This window comes from Conger conger, chromosome 14 (genome assembly GCF_963514075.1).
Source record: "Conger conger chromosome 14, fConCon1.1, whole genome shotgun sequence".
In the NCBI taxonomy this organism is placed as follows: domain Eukaryota; kingdom Metazoa; phylum Chordata; class Actinopteri; order Anguilliformes; family Congridae; genus Conger; species Conger conger.
In genome coordinates, this window is record NC_083773.1 from 37,453,054 (window position 1) to 37,461,817 (window position 8,764).

Here is an 8,764-nt window from a genome sequence, read left to right on the forward strand (position 1 = left end):
TCACAGTGCCGATCTGGATCCGAAACTTGTTTGGAATGTGTGGGAACGCCGTGTCCATCCCAGGACTGTGTGGAAACGCCATGTATCCATCCCAAGACTGTGTGGGAACGCTGTGTCTGTGGCAACGGGAAGAAGAACCCAGGCTTCAACCTCAGGGACCTGTTCCACAAAGCAGGATTACCAAGTTAAACCCGGAACCCACCAAAATCTGGAAGATAGACTGAAGTAAAAAGAGCTGTTCTGGGATTTTCTTTGTGCAGTTACCCAGCTAACTCAGTAAGATGTATGCCAGGAGATGTGGGGTAGAGGTTTGAGACGGAGAAAAGAGTCAGAGAGGGAAGATAGAGACGTGAAATGGTGAACTCATAGAAACCCAGGCAGTGAATTAAGGCAGCAGAAGTGAGCTGGATCAGGTGTTTGGAAGTGAATGCAGCATTCCTTGTATTCTCATCAATCTCACTCAAAACAGCTTATTTACAGCCTTTCAACTCCGTACATACAGACGCCCTGGAATTCTGACATTTGGCAATATGTCAGTGTGGCTTAGTTCCACAAAAGAGGATCAAATTTGAACGTTTCAACTATTTTATGCCACCAAGTGACAGTACAATTACCTGCTGCCTTTGAAAAGGGAACATGCCAACACAAGCAACATGAATGCAATAGACAAGTTTTCTCTCTGCTTTAGAGAAAACTTGTCTTTTTTGATTCAGGCTGTCTCATACTCTGTCTCGCAACAGCCAGTTTAGTCAGTTTCACTTCAATGACGGGATGGGAACATTCTGAACTCCCAACATTCTTCTTCCAGAATTTTGCTGGAACTCTCAGTCTGTTCCCCCATCAAATCAATGAATCAAATTTTACTACAGCGCTTTTATAAGAAACCATGACCCAACTGCCTGGTTTCAGATTCATTGGTCCTGACCCTTTTCCTTTTCTTCTCTCCAACGAGCTTTACTGGTTGCCGCACAGTTTTTAAATCATCCGACAACCTCTCCTCTGAATAATGGAATATGTCATTAATATTTATCATGTTATTTGGAGAAATAACTTTGTAATCCCCATTAAAAACTTACAGCAATAAAGTATTCCAGTATCCTCACACAACATTTTCATATGCTGGTAAAAAAAAAAAGTTTTTTTGCACAGTACTGTATGTACATATATATATATATATATATATATATATATATATATATATATATATATATATATATATATATATATATATACAGTCCTGTATATGTGGCAGGTGTGAAAAAATGCTGTAAAGTAAGAATGCTTTCAATAATAGAAAGTTAATAGTTTATTTTTATCAATTAACAAAATGCAAAGTGAGTGAACAGAAGAAAAATCTAAATCAAATCAATATTTGGTGTGACCACCCTTTGCCTTCAAACCAGCATCAATTCTTCTAGGTACACTTGAACAAAGTCAGGGATTTTGTAGGCATATAGTCAGGTGTGTGATTAACCAATTATACCAAACAGGAGCTAATGATTATCAATTTAATATGTGGTCAGCCAAGGAAACTTGAAAGACACATCATGCTTACTTCCCTTCACAATCGGAAGATGGCCAGCAGTGCCATCAGCTCAGAATTGGCAGAAACCAGTGGGACCCAGGTAGACCCATCTACTGTGCAGCCATACCTCCGATGTGAAGGCCAAGCAACTCAACTATGCACGGAAACACAGGAACTGGGGTGCAGAAACATGGCCGCAGGTTAAAAATGAGAAATATTTGGCTGTAGCAGAAGGCAGTTTGTTCACCAAAGGGCTGGAGAGCAGTACAAGAAAGAGTGTCTGCAGGCAACAGTGAAGCATGGTGGAGGTTCCTTTGGGGCTGCATTTCTGCAAATGGAGTTGGGGATTTGGTCAGAATGAATGGTCTCCTCAATGCTGAGAAGTACAAGCAGATACTTATCGATCATATAATTGATAAAAATAAACTATTAACATTTCTATTTTTGAAAGCATTCTCATTTTTTCACACCTGCCTAAAACTTTTGCACAGTACTGTATATATACACACTCAGTGAGCGCTTTATTAGATATTTATTATACCTATTTTTTTTACTTATTAAGTCTTCTGCTGCTAGCCTATCCCCTTAGAGGTTTGACACACTCTGTGTTCAGAGATGCTCTTCTGCATACCACGGTTGTAATGTGTGGTTATTTGCATTACTTTCACCTTCCTATCAGCTTTGGCCATTCTCCTCTTACCTCTTTCATTTATAATGTGTTTCTGTCCGTTTTTTCCCCGTTTTTTTCTTTCTTGCACAATTCTTTGCAGACTGTTGTGTGTGAAAATCCAAGGAGATCAGCAGTTTCTGAGATACTCAAACCACCCTGTCTGGCACTGGTCAAAGTCACTTAGATCACATTTCTTCCCCTTTCTGACATTTGGTCTGAAAAACAGCTAAACCTCTTGACCAAGTCTGCATGCTTTTATGCATATAGTTGTTGCCACTTGACTGGCTGATTAAATATTTGCTGGTGTACAGGTCTACCTAATAAAGAGATCACTAGGTGTACATATACACTCACTGAGCACTTTATTACACATACTTATTCATGCGATTACCTAATCAACCAATTGTGTGGCAGCAGTGTAATGCATACAATCATGTAGATACGGGACAGGAGCTTCAGTTAATGTTCACATCAACCATCAGAATGGGGAAAAAAATTGATCTAAGTGACTTTGACCATGGAATGAGTGTTGGTGGCAGACGGTTTGAGTATCTTAGAAACTGCTGATCTCCTGGTATTTTCACACTCAACAGTCTCCAAAATGAAATGGTAACCTGCCCTTGTGTGACACAACATATCGTATTCTGCATTATGAAAAGAAATTAGACTGTAAGTTGTCTCTGTGCTGTTGTCCGTAATATGGGGCCTGGATTTATCCATTTTGGGGCCACAATTAAGCCCAAAACTCCTCCTGCCAGTGTGCCGACAAAGCCCAAAACTGATATCGGCTACCACTTGTACTCAGCATGAGTATTTTTAAGATGAAGAAATATCACTATTCTAACCAAATTATTTTGTGTTTTCTTTAAATCATAATGAGCAATGAAATGCCTTGGCAAGTAATGATTTGTTTATTTGTTTTCATCTTTTACTCTTAAAATTTGGCTGGAATAGCTTTGGCCAATTCATTACTTTTATTTTTTATTATTTTTCCTCTTCCTCTCATGTATGAAATGGTCTTACAAACAAACTGCATCTTAATTAGTGGTTTGCAGAAAAACCCATGATTAAATAGTTAAATAGTTACATGGATATGAGCATTTTGGTCAAGTTTACACTAGTTATAAGCTATCTACCAGTTATTTTATGTATGAGGGCTGCATGTTCATCCTTTAAGTGCGCTTTAAGACCAACATTTAATTGTTAATCGGTTTTAAGGTTAAGTGCAAGAATCGTGATCAATCCAAGTGTGTTTTTACTTAAGACACAATGTCTTGTAAATATGGTGCTCCATTCGAGATTTATACATCACAGCTCGCCAGACACAGACTAAGCAACTTGTTTTATATATATATAAATCACGCATCAGCACAACTTATCTTATCTTTTGATCACATTTAAATGTAAATCCAAGAGCATTTCTAAAAGTGAGGGCTCTGGAGTCAGAGGAAGGCCCATCTTGTGCTACTCAGCAGAAACACTTACAGGTGCCTGCCTGGCCAGGAGGGGTCACTAGTGTGCAATGAGGGACTGCCATCCTGGCTGTTATTTAAGAGATGGAACAGCCACATTATTACATTACATTAATGGCATTTGGCAGATGCTCTTATCCAGAGCGACGTACAGTTGATTAGACTAAGCAGGAGACAATCCTCCCCTGGAGCAATGCAGGGTTAAGGGCCTTGCTCAAGGGCCCAACGGCTGCGTGGATGTTATTGTGGCTACACCGGGATTGGAACCACTGACCTTGCGGGTCCCAGTCATTTACTTTAACCACTACACTACAGACCACCCCATTATGAAACTCTTGTCATGCCATTTCTGTGGTTTGGCTGGCATTTGGCTGTACTCACATAAAGGAATGAGGCCAGACTGCCCAAAGGCTTTGTTGTCAACAAACATTTTCAGCATAACAAAGTTTTCACAAACAGGACACAACCCATAGTTTATGCTTCTGTAAAACAAACACATTTCCCAAAAAACTATTATTATTATTTACCTTTATTTAACCAGGTAAAAGTTTCAATGAGATTAAAAATCTCTTTTACAAGAGAGGCCTGGCCAAGGGGCACCATAAAACAGATAAACATGAAGGTTACACACAAATAAAAAAACATTTATGACAGATTATCCAACCAAAAAGGCACAAACATCATTTCCAATACTGCGAAATTATAAGTCCTTCAGGACTGAAACAAATTCACCATATAAAATCAATTATTTTGGTTTTAAATCTTTCTGTAAAGTGTTCCAAGCAGATATGAAAATGAAGCCAAGTTACAACTAAACTTTCACTAATGTTTCACAGAAAATAAAATGCAAAATTCATTCAGCCAAATTTTGTAGGATTGTTGGATAATTTAATTTCACATCTCGTTTTTTGAAATTCAGTATCTATTCACAGGCTGGTCTGCTTTTCATTTGAGATCTTTATTGCAAAAAGGATGTTCCATTCACCTACCCAATTATAACCAAGACTGAGCTTATTTTGGTCAAATGAAAAGAGCTGTGTCTTATGGTTTTTAGTCCCAATCTACCCTCCAGAAAAACCACTGTCATCATTTGCTACGGATCCCCTGGAAGCAAGCTTTCAGGCTTATCACATCCTGTATTTTCAAATAAACATACTCGGCACAAAAACTACACATTGAAAAATACACAATACAGATGAGCCTCACAGTCACGGATAGAATCCGGACAATGGCAGTGCCTACTGTGGCCTCTTCTGCTATGTCTGGCCCTGCTCTGCCCACTTTCCGGTTTACCATTTTCGACCAGTGACGAAAAACCCACTGGACTGATGGGGCGAAGTGGCCACAGCAAAATAATCTGCATACCTGCTCTCATTCGCTGCCACGACATCAGCTGACTTGTCGTGTAGACACAGGGGTTTCTCAGACCCTTGGTAACCCTGAGTGAGATTTACAAGTCTTTTGGTGCCAATTTCACACCAAGTCATATAAAAACCTGTGCCAAAGGCAATAACGAACGGAGTTATTGCTTCCCCCTGGGGTTCAGCAACTGCATTATTTCTAACCCTGCAGTGTTGACTCTTATTCCACTAGCCGTGTACATTCAGATTGTCCTGTGCATAATCAGTGATTTAAATCGTGATGACAACATAATTCTTGTTTTATGTTTCACACATGGAAGTCTGTGATCTATGTACTTTCCCCCAGCGCCTTCTTTTCCCAGACTCACGATCGGTAGTGACAGGACGACCTATAGAAATTCCTCAGCATGTAAGGGAAAGTCTTCCGCAATTAATCCGGAAAGGTGGAGAGTGCCTAGGCACAATCATTTCATTGTATTTTAATTCTGGCATTTTTATGCATATGACAATAAAGCTGAACTGGCTCTAATTTTAGGGAAGATTCATTGGAAACTGTCAGCACAGTACATGTAATGAGTTGATCATGTAATCTGTAAATGAAGTTTACAGATGCTAAAGACAAATAGATTCTGCACATGTTGCTTGCTTGGTAAGAACTGAGTCTGAGTAAATTGTATGTCTTTCTAGCAGATAGCCGATTTGCTCTCTGTCAATTATGCCAAGGTGGCAGCATGGGTTTGTGTAGTTTAGAAACATTTCTCAATTTTTAGTGCTGATGTTTGTTTGCGCAGTTGTTATATGTTAAAGTGTCTGACCCTAATTCTGGGCACAACTATAAAGTTGGGCACAACTATGAACTATAAAATATACTTACTAATTTACTGTGGTAATTACTGTAGATGATTAACTGAAATGAGTGTCCCATTTGGGGGTGATTCTTGAACAACAGGCCTGCGAGGACACGGGGGGTTTTCACCCTGAACCTGGAGCAGGGCTCTGTCGAGGGGGGGCATCGAGGGGGGCATCGAGGGGGGGCATCTCCCATTCTCCCGCCTCTGAACAGCGCTGCTTGCCCTGCTCGTTTCTGCTTTCAGTGTTTACATTCTGTAGCGCTGTAAGCTCCAAGCTTAAGAGTCAAGCCCTGTGGCTCCAAAAACACCCCACCAACCCCTAACCCAGTCTAATCTTACAGGGACCTAAACTGGTGAGCAGTTGCACTGAGATGCAAGATGTAGTCATACATGATTCAACACGTCAAACAATCGAAGCTAATAATCTTTTGGGCTGTGTGCCAAATGTTGACGACCCAATGCTAATGTTAGCTGAGCACTTTGTGAGTACCTTAACCAACTACCTGTGAGTAACTTAGAGCATATTAACTGTATTCAAATTATAATTTATCTCTTCTCCAATTTGCTGCCTGACATTCTTCATCTGAAGTTCCTGCAAGCACAGGGTTTAAAACTATTTATTAAATGATTATTTAAATAAGATGGTCATTGTCGGAAAAGCGGGAGCAGCGTTAAGAGGAGAGTGGAAGAGTTTGTCCAGAAAGCACCTTCAGATGCGTGGAGCCAGGGCTGTGTGTGTAATTGACTGCTTTAATTGATCAATTAAGTGCTGAATGATAATGAAATCCAGAAGACCCTGCGGCTCTCCAAGACCAGGCTCGAGAACCCCTTCTACAAACTACTCTAATGCTGGTAGGAGGGGAATATTGGTTATAAAATAAGTCCAGACTTTCCGTGGGCCCTCGGTAGCAGGTAACTCATACACAGACTCGTTCATAGAAGTCATAATAGTTTTTTTGGGGGGACGACAATAACCGTCTGCACACCTCAAGGCCACACAATTCGGCAAACCGCTAAAAGGACTGTTCATTTTCTGTGGTGTTCACATATTATTTCAGTTCAGCACAAAGTAGTGCTTTCCCAAAGGCTATTTGCCTATTTTAGACCACAAAACCCCTCCTGATAAATGCCTCTGTAAAGCTGGCAAGTTGTCAGAAACATCTCGACATAAAAAATATCCTTCATCATACATAAAAAGACGTGTGGGTTCATTTTTAAAAGAGAAAAAATGCCAACATTTGGCATTGATGTACCAAACTCCTTTGCACACCCTGCACGGTATGATTAAGAGATCGTAGGGTCACAGTGGTTATCCTGTCATTACTAAAATTGCAAAAGCATGAGAAAACAGACTGTTGTTTTGCTTCGTTCGTTTCTCTTACACAACGCTGCGGAGCTGCAGCCTGCTCTTCCAGGTGCGCTGACTCTAACGTTCGAGCTGAAGAGGTTTTATTGGGGAGACGCCTCATTTTTCAAAACATTCTGAAAATAAAGAGAAATATTATCTGCCATATAACATAAAGTCTCCCCTGTCATACTAAAACATGATCTGTCTTCAGTACGACTGAGCAACCAACTGAGGATTCCAGGGTATTAATAATATGCATGATTAAATCTAAACAAGAATTGGCAAAAATTCAGCCTGACTGGAATATCTTATACAGAACAAATATTAACCTACTTTTAATTATTAAATATCATTGTGCTATGTGGAGTGTACTGCTTACATTAATTGTTTTGAGCATTATTCTCACATTTGCCAATTTGCAAAGAAAATGACTGTATCCATCAGCAGAGGGTTGTGGAATCAGTTGAATGACTCTTCATGAATCCATAAATGCGTTAACATGCACATAGCAATTTCCTGTTAAAATGTGTACATTTCATACAAGTAATTTAGTCAACTTTATTCTAATTTTATCCAAAGAGCTTCTAGATCTCTTGTATTTTTAGTGTGGTGACCAGAACTGCACACATACACTGTCCATAAGTATTTGGACAGTGACACATTTTTGTTGTTGTTTTGGCTCTGTACTCCAGCACATTGAATTTGAAATAAAACAATGTTCTATGAAGTTAAAGTACAGAGGGTTTTGAGATAAACATTGAGTGAACAGGGTAGGAATTGTAGCCGTCTATATTCACAGTCCCGCTCAATGTTAGAGGACCAAAAGTAATTAGACAATTGGCTGCTCAAATGTTTCTTGGACTGGTGTCTAGAGTAGAGTTGATTCTAGGAGTTTTTTGTTGTTGTCGCTCAATATGAGAACCAAAGAAGTCTCAATTCCAGGAAAGCAGGCCATCATTAGGCTGAAAAATCTAAATAAATCAGAGACATAGCCAAAATAGCAACTGTTAGTTTGGTTTAGTAGTAAGAAGCAAGAATGGCATGTCCTTGTTTAGGAGCACGACATCCGGACCTTATGTCATGTGTGAGACTACCTACTCAGAAATCCACAATGCCGTTGGTCCAGGGGCGGCCTGTAGCGTGGTGGTTAAGGTAAACGACTGGGACAGGCAAGGTTGGTGGTTCGAATCCCAGTGTAGCCACAACAAGATCTGCACAGCCGTTGGGCCCTTGAGCAAGGCTCCAGGGGAGGATTGTCTCCTGCTTAGTCTAATCAACTGTACGTCGCTCTGGATAAGATCGTCTGCCAAATGCCAATAATGTAATGTAATGTAATGTAATGAATGCACTGGTGAGCTCAGCAATGGCAAACGACCATGGAAAATGGTAGAAGACGGAAGACCAGTGTGGAGGAAGACAGAAGAATTTGTCAAATGGTGAAGAAAAATCCCTTTGTAACTGTAAACTCCAGGATGTTGGCATGCATGTGTCAAAAATGACTATGAAGAGAAGATGACGCCAGCATAACCTCGGACGG